This window comes from Passer domesticus, chromosome 1 (assembly GCF_036417665.1).
Source record: "Passer domesticus isolate bPasDom1 chromosome 1, bPasDom1.hap1, whole genome shotgun sequence".
Lineage (NCBI taxonomy): Eukaryota > Metazoa > Chordata > Aves > Passeriformes > Passeridae > Passer > Passer domesticus.
The window spans coordinates 146,636,667-146,649,898 of record NC_087474.1 but is presented as its reverse complement, the minus strand read 5'-3'; the positions used below and the strand labels follow the sequence as shown (position 1 = coordinate 146,649,898).

General features: G+C 38.9%; 1 long non-coding RNA gene across 1 annotated transcript; it reads right to left on the bottom strand.

The window, feature by feature from the left end:
- Positions 1–10,078: 10,078 nt before the first annotated feature.
- Positions 10,079–13,077, bottom strand: LOC135289890 (uncharacterized). Its single transcript, XR_010352626.1, has 3 exons — positions 12,602–13,077; positions 11,931–12,013; positions 10,079–10,201 (listed from the first exon to the last, which is right to left on the bottom strand). It is a non-coding gene; the product is annotated as an uncharacterized LOC135289890 (long non-coding RNA).
- Positions 13,078–13,232: the final 155 nt, after the last annotated feature.

Here is a 13,232-nt window from a genome sequence, read left to right as displayed (position 1 = left end):
ACTCCTTCCATCCCCATCTACTTAGCCTCTGCAGATCCTAAGGTTCAGGTTGGAAACAGCTGTTTTACTAAGGGCTGCAGTGTTGTTGGTGTACACCGGGGTCTATTGCCCTCTACTGGGTTGAATTTCACACCTGTTTTACTTCTCATTTACTTGGCAGGTCCCTGGAAATGTTTCTGTAGATCTTGATCTGTAAATCACTGCACAGGTCCTGGAAGTCGCTGCCCTCTTTGTTACCATTAGAGGAGACCTCTGGTAACTGACAGTTCTTGGTGTTTAGTAGGACATGAAGGAGTTTCCCAAACCTAAGGTTTCAGATTATCTTGGAGACGCTGGAAACCAAAGAGATTTTGAGATTGTGAAGTTCAGTGGAGAATTTTCCAGATGCATTCCTGGGAGATAGTGTCTGTTTGGTCATATATGCAGATAGGAGCTCTCTCATTACTTTCTTAGGATAATTTCCAGGTAGATGGTACCAATGTAGATAAGAAGTCTTTGAAGTGGTTTTAAAGCAAAGCTGTAATCGATCTTTAGTTGCAAAATGGGCATGAGATGTTCTATTTAGGTTGTAGTCACAATCCTGTTATATGGGGAGATCAGGATTCCTTGTGAAGTCCATGTTAGATACCAAGTATGTGAGTTTCTCAATTCAGCAGAAAGAATTGTGAAAGATTTGTGTTTCTTCTCTGTTGATAATGGATGATATTCAGAAGATTTAATATTGCACCAGTTACAAAACTGGTCCATATCCAGTTGCCTCTCCTGAAGATTATTTTGGGATAAGTTGATGAGGACAGTGTCTACCAGCTTCAACTGACTGGATTATGAGCTTAATGAAATAGGAAGAAAGAGGGGGAGAGATAGAAAATACTCATTTGTATATTCTTCTATTCTATTTGTAAAATCTACAAGAATTTTGAGTTCAAATCAAACCTTTTTGTGAGACAGACCTAGCCAAACTTCACTGCAGACATTATAGGTTTGTCCCTGAAGTACATCCTTTCAGGATTTTTTTCCTCTGGAGCCTCTACTTCATGGTTCTTGCACATCAAAGATATTACACAGTAAAATTATACTGATTTTCCTCAGAAAAAATCATGGTTATTCTCAATATTTTTGGGGTTGAGTTGACCTTTGCTGTTAGCCAGATATTCACCCAGTTATACTGTTACTCCCCTCTCTTGGGAGTATGAAGGAGAAAATAAAATCAAAAAGCTCTTGGGTTCTGATAAGCACACAGAGATCACTTGACATTTATCATGATGGGCAAACCAGGCTTTATTTGGGCAAAATTAATTTAATATATAGTCCATTAACCAGATAAGGATGGAGGGAAGAAGATAAATTAAAACAACTTTCCCCCAACCCCCATCCCATTTCTCCCTGGACTCAACTTCACTCCTTCATTCACAACCACTCTTCCAACTGTCTCCCATCCTGAGCAGTGCAAGAGTTTGGGAAGTGAGGGGTTTTCAGTCAGTCCATAGCACATCTTCTTGCCAGTCCCAAATCCAGGGGTAGAGCTGCCCTGGCTGACAGGCAGGGTGTTCACAACCTTGGCAGAAGGAAGAACTCAGCTGGCAGCCTCTAAAACAAAGCACAGAGCTCACTTCAGTTCACACAAATGTTTTAGAGAATGCAGGCAGCACTAATGGCATTCCTCCAGTGATTTCCTTGGGAGTTACTTTAGATGATGATGTATCACACAGATCCACATTTTCATTTAATTTAACATCAGAAATTGACATTTAAAAATGGAAGTTTTAGTCTGGAGTCCATGGTGAATGGCTGCAGGAGCTAATGATTGAATGCTTTCCTGAGTGTTCTAAGAGAAATAATCACATGCCATTTCTTCTCTTTTATTACTACTAACAAAATCCATATAGTATTACCTATTTAACAAAGAACTTTTAGGCCTAATCTTTGTTTCAGATAATAGGATTTGCTTGTTTACAAGTAAGGCATGGACAATATGTTGTATATGTTTTATTTTTTCAATATAAAATGCAGATGCTTTCTGTGAAGTGACTGTCATCCAAGAAAAGTAGAGATGTAGTAGGTAAAAGACACTGTGATATTTAGATAAAAACTATGGGAATATTTTGATTTAATTTACACATAGGTATGTCTTTAAAAATTATCATTCTGTGTCACACAGGGAAAGTGAGTTTGGGAATGCTTTCAAAAAAGGTCTTGATGATCAGTAGTTTGGGGCTGTTGTAGACTCAGAGTTAGAGGTCCAAGTATGGCATTCTAATCTTCTACATAAGAAAAAGAAATTTGAGTGCCTGTAGAGATTTGTGCTTGTTTCAAGCTCAAGGGATGCATTTTTTGGGTGGAAGGTGATGTATTTTATGGTGATGATTGAATGCCACAGAAGGTACAATATGGTCACAGTAACCACACAAGGGGTATCTGTTGACATGTGCCATTCTGTAAAACCTGTCCTTTGAATTAGGTTTTATATAAATAAGGGTTTAGGATATAAAGGGAGGATCACCTGTATTGATCAGGGTGCAGTTTTTATAGTGCCCCTGTCGGTCCTGCTGTGCCATTTCATATGGCTGTGTTGCCCTCTAGAGGTCGGTCCCCAGGTGAAATCTGCTCACGGGCATTTTCCTTCTCTTCCCATGGCATGGCTCTGCCTTTGGAGAAAGATGTTCTTCAGCTGCATCACTGTCAACACTTGTAACTCAGTGAAGTACTCACTTGTAACTCACTTGTAATCAGCAAAGTTCACATGTATATTCCTGGCTTCTTAACTCTGAATATTTTCAGTCTACTTTAATAATTTTTTTTAATTAAGACCGGGCATCTACTTTCAGTGGTTGCAAGCCAAACAAACCTACCTCAACACAGAAATCAAAGACAACTGATGAGACCAGGCCTAAAAACCTTTTCCACAAGGAAAGATGGTGTTCAACTTGGCCTACCAAAACACATTCTTAGAAGAACAAACTGCTGGGAAAAGTCAATAGAAACTATATCTACACTGGATACTTAAACTATGACATGGAAGGTTTCTTGACACTGAACCTCAGTCATCTCTATTTTTCAAATCAGTCACTGGAAAACCTGCCCAGGTGTCTCACTGCTCTTGCAATAGAACTTCTTCATTATATCTAATTGAAATCTAACCTCTTTCAGTTTAAGGCCATATAATGCTCTTCTGCTACAATTTATTTAAATCTACTTTGAAAGAAATTGTCTCTCACAGATTATTATACACCACAGAAATTGGTTTACATCCCTTTATGAGTGAATTAATGAAAAATGCCCCAACCTGTAAATGCTTCTTCTGATGTGTTTTTTTCCTACACATTCAGCCACATACACCTTTTAGCACAGAAATATTCCTTCCAACTTTAGTCCTGCAAAATTGTTTGTGTTCTTCCATTTAATCATAGAATCAAAGAATCATTAATGTTGGGAAGCATCTCTGGAGGAATCTAATCCAAGCTTATTGCTCAAAACAGGAAAGACTACAGCAGGTCACTCAGGATCTTGCCTAGTCCTGTACTGGTAGAAAACAATTATTGGTAGCAAAATTGAAATTTGAAAACTGAATTAATTTGACATCAATCTAGTCTAGTACTCTATTTCTCACTGTTACTGCCTGCCTTGAAGGACTTAATAAATGCAAAAAGTCTATTTATCATATGACAAATTTGTAAACACTAGAGTCTCTCTTAAACCATGAATTATGGTTGGTTGGTTATGAAATAATGTTTATTATCAGTTAATTCCAGATTTATATTAGTTATGACTGTTTTACGTGTCATCAGTCTTGTTATTAACCTCAGTTATATCTAAGCTTTATACACAAACATATACACATATATACAGCAAGATAATCACAGTTCAGTCATCTACAGCAGGAAGATGTATTTCAGTGATTCTTTCTAAACTTAGACTCTTCTAGTTTCATGTAATAATCCTGTGGAAAAGACTGAAGAACAGAAGTCTGTTGTTTCTCATACACATTTTCACTCCTATGTGTAATGTTATCAAATCCCCTTTAACTGTGCAGGCAATACTACATCATTTTATTGACACAAGCTTTTTTATATATTTCACTTTGCCACATATGTCATATAACCTAAATATTTGTTTTTCTGATCAGAGCTGCAAACAGATTGTGATTTTGCTTTGATTCTCCCTTCTCACATATGGTGCTTTGAACTGTGTCAAATGGACTGACAGTTCATTTGCTTGTTGCCTCATTAATTTATTTTTATGGCCAGTGTGCATCACCTTGAATTTATCAGTATTGATTTTCATTTGCCTGTACACATGGTTTCTTTGTCTAACTGGAGTTTTCCAGTGTCTACCCCAGTGTCTACTCCAGATTAGTCTACATAATTATAGGAATATCTTGTTACTCAAAGGTCCTAAACTATCAGGAAAGACAACAGCCTGTTCTGCATTTGTGAGACAGATATCTTCTGAAGTCTATAGGCCAATTATTTGACCATATTAACTGCATGACATCTCTGAAGTTAATGTAATTTGGCCAAAAAATTTATGCCAGCTGAGTATCTTCTAAGTCTTATGCAATGAATAGCACTATTAACACAATTTTAGTGTCTATATTCACATTTTCAGTGCTATAAACCTGTTTCCTGTTCAGACTTTCAAAGTAGTATAACTAAAGACAGTTGTTGATGTTCAGTGGAAAAAACTGGAAATGTTAGTAGATTGCAAGTGACACATATCAGTTTGACATTTCAGACCAATTCCATCCGAAAATAATGCTATATTACTGAAGAATGAATGTGAAGTGTGTGATTTTGGCACCAAAAGATCAATGTATAAGACCAATTAGAGATAAAAGAAGTCACTAAACTTGTTTACACAGCTGGATTTTCAGTCACAGACTAATCTCTTCCTTTCATGTTTTTCTTTTTCTTCTTTCTTTTGCTTTCTTTTCAGGGTCTGAAATTTAAAGGCACAGACTAGAATATTTTGAAAGTCATTTGCCATTGCATTAGCTTCATTTTCTCCTTGGAGTGTTCAGTGTCCTAATGTACCATTATAAAGCCCTGGGAGTGCATTTGGCTAATGGGTATGGCAACTGCAGACAAGTCATAGAGCAAAGCAGTAGATTTCTAGGGGGTTTTAGGCAGAAGACTGACCTGAAGTATAAAATTCAGAGAAAAACTTTCCTGCAAATAATTTCTAGGCTACTCATTCTTTGGACTCTGTAGTATGACTTGGGAGGCCCAGATTCAGTCTCAGCTCTAATTGCTATTTAAAGATGTTATGCAAAAATGGAACTGCTTCAGTAACAGTTGCTGGGCAAACAACATGTTTCACTGCTATGGGGCTGGAGTTTAAGCACCTTTCAAAGTGCTAAAACACTTGATTTTAAACCCTTGCTCTACATAGCAAATAAATTTCTAGTATCATGAAATATTCAAAGGCATTGCTGACATCTCATCAGACAATCCAGCTGTCAGTAATATGACAAACAGATGCCTTTCCACTAACAATCTATCTTTAATTATGGTAGACCTCTGAAGCAACCTCTGTTTTCTAAGGTTCAACAAGTTGGCTCACTTAGGTAGCCTACCAGATTTCTCAGAAATAATCTGTGAAGTGTGGCTGCATGATTTTTATATCTCTGCAGCACATTATCTTGATAAGCATGTTTTTTCTGCCCTTGCTCTTTTATCTCTGGAGAGTAATTGGTACTGTCAGAGACAGGGCCCTGGATCAGATTGACCTTCAGTCTAAATCAGCTCATTCCTGCATCAGCTCCTGACTTTTCACTGTGACAATACAGAATCAAGGACTTAGTTTCCTCCAGTTTTTTTTTCCCATGAGTCAAGAGATGGTCCCAAAGACACCAGTGATATTTGAGCACTCTTCATTTCAGACAAGAACCATCAGTGTGTCAGAAGCTGGACAGGCATCATGCAAGTCTTGGCATTGGAAAAAAAAGGCCAAGGCAAAAGGAAAATATTATTCTGGATCCTTCTATCAGATAAAATAACTGCAAAATAAGCAACCCAACTTATTTCCTCTGATAAAGCAAATGTTTTGTGAAGCTGGACCTATATCTTATACTCCCTTGTATATGTTCCAGGAGCAATAGTAGGGTTCAACTTAGGTTAATCAGATTTTCACTCATTATCCAAGTTATGTAGACTTGTGTGCAAGTCATGTAGACTGTGTCATTCACCAAATGACTGTTGGGGTACAATTTCCCTGCACCTATAGGCTAGACTATAGTAGGAGTGGGGATGGAATCTGCACAGCAGGCCACAGCTTTGTTCTTATATAGCAGTGGAGCATATGTGAAAATTAGGATGTGTGACATCGCTGGGATGCTCTAATAAATCTCCTAGCAGTTTTTCTCCACCACTAGCACTGACGTGTCTCCAGAACAAGAAAATTTCTTTGATGAATGTACACTGTAGCATGTTAGACTTTAGGCTATTAATACTTCAGCATGCCCTTGAAAGAGGTATTTTTCCTCTGCTGCTTTCATTGGAAAAAAAAAAAAAAATTAAAACATGAGTCCATCTACTACACACAGATACAGATGTGAAATTACTGCTCTAGGTGTAGCAACAGACTCTGCAGCCTCCATATCCACTCCTTGGGCCTTGGTTGCCTGCACTCAAGGCCAGATGTCACACAAGGCAGACATGGATGTATGACAACTATGAGGCGCCTTTTTGGGTCCATTCTACTCAACAACTGCATTTGAGATTAGACATTTTCCCCCATTGGTCCCAACCCTTAACTGGTGTCCTGCTGGGCTGGATTTGCCTGGCCCCTGTGGACACACACGCGGACTGAGGCTGATCTTTGCTGCTGTCCCTGGACCTGCTCTGTGGGAGAGGGAACTGCCTGGCCACCCTCGCTGCCTGCTGTGGCACAGGCTGCCCTTGCCACCAGCCTGCTCTTGCTGCTCCTGGCAGCAGCCCTTCCTCTCTGCGCTAGCTGGGTACCCACATGCTAATGCATGATTTCATCAGTTCATGTTTACTGAAGATAGACTTAACATTACTGATTCTTGTAGCCTGTGAAATGATGTCTACCAGACCTGATATGTTTTTTGCCCCACACATTGATTTTGGCAATATTATATTTTGCTTTTATGGAGAAATTGCTTTGTTCATGTAGAGTCATTTGGTGGGCTGTTGAACATTTTGGCAAATATAGATTTTTTTCTGCATCTTTCTTCAGATGTTAAACATTATCTTTACTTGTTCTGCTTGCATCTGACTTTACACACATTGCTTCCTGAGCTGCATTTCAGAGGCTGTCAGCACTGAACATCTCCTGTCTTCTGCAATCCCTTATATCTTGTGTTTTAAATTTCCTGTATCCACCGTGTCTCAGTAACTGTCTGTGGGCTTTAACTTAAACTGATTTTCTTCCCTTGCTATCCAAATTTGAAATGTGTTTTATGTAGTTAAGTCTGCATCTTTCAATAGCCTCTGTCTGAGTGTTTTGTTCCAGATTCCTTCCAGTGTTGTGTTTCTTATCAAGAGTTTCATTCCCTAAAACTGGGATTTGGCTGAAGTTGATTGTCTTTTTTAAAATTCTTTCTAGTATCCTCTGTTTAAAATTGTGTTACTCAACTCATATGTTCTATTTTTACAAGAAATAAGGTTCTTAAATGCCTGCATTAAAGCTTTAGTGTTGGTCTAGTCTGGCTGAGTTGATTGAAAGTATTAAAAGCCTCAAGTGCTTCAGAAGAAGCTATCAAAGACAAAGCTTCCTCTTGACCTTTTTTTTTTTTTTGGATGGGGGGGTGGGGGTGGCCAGGGAGGTGTCTGTTTTGGTTTCCATTGCTCTCAGATACAAACTGAAACAGTGTGTTTAAACTTCTCTGGTTGTCTTCCACATTTCTTAAGTGTTTCAGGTCTGGTGGGGTTTTCATCTGCTCGACTCTGCTGCTCAGGGTAGAGGTTGAGCTTTTTCAAATTGCTGTTCAAATAAAGGATTCTGACACTTGGGGTCAAAGCTTTATCTAATCACTTCAACTGGTCTCTGCTCAGAGCCAAACAGCCCTTTCAAGCTTTTCTCAAAGGTGGTGCTCTACAGCAGTGGTGGGAGTTTGGGTCAGCAGCATTTGCAATCTGGGAGTAGAGAGCAGTGTTTTGTAATGCAGCAACATAAGTGTGAAGTGTAGCAAAACGCCCAAAATATCTGATGGTCGGGACTGTGTGTCTGTGGGGTATGAAGGTGATGTGTGAGAAATCAATACAAGCCTATTCTCCTTTCCATACACATCACAGGCAGAGGGAAGAGCAACTCTCAGCTGAAGGGTGGGCCTGAGGGAAGCCAGAGGATCCCACAAAGGCATTTCTGTGCTTACAGCTAGATGGCAGAGCCTGGAGGCAAAACCCTGTGTGCTGAGATCTTGGGTGTTTATTTAGGGTTCTGGCTTCCCCCCACCAAAAGGCCATGATGGGTTAAGAAGGCGTCTTCCTGGAGTAGAGGCACAGCAGTGCTACTGCAAAACCCAAACAGGAGCAGTCACAGAGCCTGAAGGCCATTGCAGATGTCTCTGTGTTCCCTGTAATTGCCTGAAGGGCTGTTCTTTCACATTCAAACTCAGCTCCCATCCATGTACAAAGTAATTGGAGTAAGGGACAGAAACCTCAGTTCTCGCTGCCTTCCCAGAAGGTACTGGGAAGTCCTTTTCACCTTATTGTTTTAAATTATCCTTAATATTGATTTTTTCCCTTTTGATCTATTAATAGTTAAACATTGTTAAAAAAAAATTCTAATCTTATAACTCTACTGATTTTTTGCGTCTTCATTAAAAAGGCACTGTAGTTCTAGAATTTCAGTCTGATTTACTCCATTCTGCATAAATTACTGCCATAGATGACCTTTCCTCCTCATGTGCCTTTGGGGATGTGTTCCAAGCATATTTTCTAACAGCTTCAGCAGCAATAATAGTAGCATCCAAGTATTAGTTAGCAGTTCTACAATGTAATGTTTTTCATCTTCAAAGCACTTTACAGACATTAGTGAATTAATAATTGAGCATCAGCTACTGACAAGGCATAAATCTAAGGCATTTGTGGATCTCAATGGAATTGAGTATAAAATAATTTTGAAAAACACTGAAATCCTGGTCATTTGCATGCTCTTGAAGAGGTAAATAGATCAACATAAGAGATGCTCTGTGCTGGTTAAAATGTAGGAATTTCTCAGACTTGTGGGGGAATTTCAAACAGAAACAAAATAAAATCTGACCACACACTGGTACATCTCCAAGCAGAAATTTTATTTGGTTAGAAGCTTAAACATCAGATATGAAATACTTGGACTTCCTGGAACGTGGGTTAAATCCCAGCAGGGTTGACTCAGCTCTTGATCCTGCAATGCAGAAAAACTGAATTATAATAACTTTTGTCTATGTGACCTGGAAGAAACAATGCAAATTAATGTTCTCTCTTCTTTACATGGAAAGAAGACTCACTATTAGGAACCATGCAGATAGATATATTAAGAGTCATAGTCTCATATTCACCTTTTTCTATCCTTTATTTTTCGCAGAAACAAACTTGAAAATGCAGTTTAGCTGAGACTTCTGTTTTGCACACAGATTCAAAGAGCTGGAAAGAATCAGCAAGGCTCATGTAGTCCATCTTGTGCCAAAGCTGCATAAGCACTACTCATGTCATTACTGTCAGATGCTTGTCTAAATGGCTCTTAGAGCTTGCCAGACTATTCCTTTTCAAATAATCCATCACTGAAATTCACTGTTCTCACTGCTAAAAAGTTCTGCTGAGTATCTCACAGAAGTTGTCTTTGCTGCAGTTTAATCCTTTTTCCTTTCTTTTTTTCCTGTCGTAGACTCCACCTCTGTGGAGGACTGATCCCTTCTTTGCATATTTGAAGGTAATTCTCATGCCTCCTTCATATTCTCTTCCTTCAGATTTGGCTGCTTTCCCATGGAGAGTTCTTGAAATTGTGAGATATTGTATTAGAAAAAAAAAAAAAGGAAAAAAAAAAGCAGTGGGAGAGTAGGAGCTTACTCTAAACTCTTAATAAAGATCCCTGCTGCTCCAGAAGCAGTTTAGGAAGGAAGTGTGATTCATGAAGACCCTGTTTCTTCTTGAGCTTCCAGCTGTTCTCCCCACACCCTCATGCACTTTCAGTTAGCAGCTGTACTCCAAGACTCTTTCTACCTTCACATGCTGCTTCCAGGCATCTTGTACGTTTTGCCCTGTACAAACAAAAGAAAAAGTAAAATTTGAATAATTTCAATTATATTCTAAATTGAGAATGGTGATGACTTTTGAAATTATTTTCACTCAGTGTATTAAAGGTTGTGGCATTCATTTAGTTATGTTTTTACTCTTTTTTTTGTGTTTAAACTGATATTGGATTTTCTAAGCACAACAGAGACCTTGGTGGAGTAGGTTTTGTAGCATTAAAAGAGTGTTCCATACCCACATGTAAATAATTCCTTTTAAAATTAATGTTGAGAATATATTTCTCCTCCTGCCTCCACTCCTACACAGTGAGCAAAAAAGTCCACAAGGTCTTTGATGAATTTTTAGAGGAATTAACATAGATTGTTCAAAATACCAAAACTCTGAGGGAAAAATTAGCTATGTTTTTGAAGTCTGTGTCCAGGAACAGAAAATGGATATGAGATTTTTTTAAAGGCAAACATATTTAACTGGAATTAATATATACTTTTTTCATGTGATAATTTTAAAAATATGAAAGAAGCCAAACAGAGTAGCTGGCAAATTTCTGGTGAGCATAACACTTAAGTCCTTTGCTGCTTTCCTCCCATCAGTCCCAAGTCAGATGCTAAAATTCCTAGCAGCCCCTGGGGGCAGACTCTGCAGCAGCTCAGGTGGCATGCCAAGGGATAAATCCTGGGTACAGCTTGATGTGACCAAAGCTGGGGACACAGGACAGCTTGGAACACTTGGCAATAAAAGCACCTCCAAAGGGAGAGGCTTCATAGGGAGCTTCTGCTCACTCTGCCTTGCCTGGTAAGAAAACCCACATCGTGTTGGGTCCCAGGGAGGGCCCAGACTCAGAAGCTGATGGGACCTGCAGGTCAAAGCCCTGAGCACTTGATATTTCTTACATTCTGAGTTCAGAAGGCCACAGTGTTTGGGCAGGTCAGGTTTCCAGCTCCCTTCTCCAAGGTGTATTGTCCTTGTAGAGGAGTCCACTAGCCCAGATGCCCTGGAGATGGGGGAATGGCTTGGCATGCTCTGCCAGCAGCACGCTAGCACAAGTCACAGAGAGAAGTAAGTAAAGCCCATTTTGGGTTTGCTCACATCATTACTTTCCAAGCTGTTTTTCTTTTCTTTCTTTTACTCCTCCTTCATTACAGTTGGAGAAAAAAAAAAAAAAGGAGTTTGGGGCTTTTTGTTGTTTGTTTGTTTGTGATTTTTTGTTTGTTTGGTTAGGATGGTTGGAGATATTTTTTAAAAAATTAAAAGCTATTGGAGAATCAGTATGTTGTAACCAAGAGTTGACTGCTCATTTTTCACAATGCTCAATTTAATAATCTTAGTCACCATTAATCTAAACTTTATAAGACATATGAAAATGAACTTAGCAAAGTTGTATTTTAATTGTGCATCCATCAGTATTTTATATGTCATTTGGCAGTTTAAAATAAGTGTATCCTAAAAAGTGAAATAACTGAAAATGCATAAAATATGTAATACTGAATTTTTCTCCCACAAGGATAAAGCAGCTTTGTGTCAAACAAAATAAAAGTCTGCAAACTGGTATTACTGCACATTTAGGGGAGAAATTCAGCACGAATAATCTATCGTAGTTAGTATCCTAGATAACAGAGGAATGAGTAGACAGTAATTGCAATTTCTCTCTGCATGACACATTTCCACTCACAGAGGCAGCTTCTAAAAATGGCAGAACTTCCTCTTCCCAGTCTTAACAGCAGAACATGTGGAAAATACCTGGAGATTGCTTCCCACTTGGTGGAAATGACGTGATTACAGAACAGATATAGGGTTTGGACATTTTCAATCTGTGGAACAGTCTGGAATTTAGAACAAAAGGGTGAAAAAAACCCCCAAACTAAACCCAAAGGAAAAATATGCAGAAGCTTAAGCTTCAAAAGTTTGCAAGTAATCCTTATAATACCCAGCAGTATCAGACAGCCTTGCCATAGAAGCAGCCTGCCCTAACAAGAATGACATATACACAGTGCGGGATCTATCACAGCAAATATATTTTGAGTAAAATAGGACATTGAGACAAATTTTAATTCTATATGCTGCTGCTAGATTCAGCTTCTCGGTTCATTGATCAAACCATGCCTTGTCTGGGTTTGCTGCCTCTCCCTGGCTGTCCCTTCCCCACAATATCATCTTCAGCCCTTTTCTCTCTTTCAAGCCCTAAGCATTTAGTCTCACCCTATCACATTTGCGGATTTATCAAGGTTCAATCTTTACTCTATCAAAAGTGGCAGTCACAATTGCCCACTTATCTCTTCCTTCCTCAGGCACAAAATCCCTTCTTACGCTTTTCGCCACTGTCTGCAAATTTTCTTCATCTAGCACTGGCTAAACAATTGCTTGAAAAAACAATACTCCACTCCTGATTAATGACATTGTAGAAAACCTACCTGCCTCTGTCTTCCATCAATTTCATATGGCATCTAAATTGTGAGCTGTTCACAAGGACAAAGTGCCTTAATTACTTATCCTCAGAGTGTTTGCCACACAGGAGACTGGCTATTGATAGAGCCTCCTTGGACTTCACAAAACCACAAAACACAGGTCGGTAAGTCAGCTGTTGTTCTGTGTTTCTGAGGATGTGTCAGTATTTAACAAAGAAAGGAATGTTACTATTCAGTCTACAAGTATGACTTTTTTTAAATAAGATGCATAAATGTCAGATTTTTGTATGCATTTGAAACATTGTGTTTTGTTTATTAACTTTGAAGACAACATATTTGTAGCAGTAGGGAACATCCGAAGGAGATCACTGTTGTAAAAATCAGCCCGTTTTTATACCTTTAATTTTAACCTGGCATAACAAAAACCAGAGACTTAACAGAATTTAACAGAAAGAAGGCACCCATTGACTGGCTCAGGCGCCATGCTGCTGGCCATGTGTTTTATCATCCAATCAGCTTCCTGCTTTTACTGTCAACACCTTTCTCCAGCCAATCAGCTTTCTGCTCGTACACCATCTCTGCATTCCTCCAACCAATCAGCTTCCTGCTTGTGTTCCTCTAGCCAATCAGCTTCCTG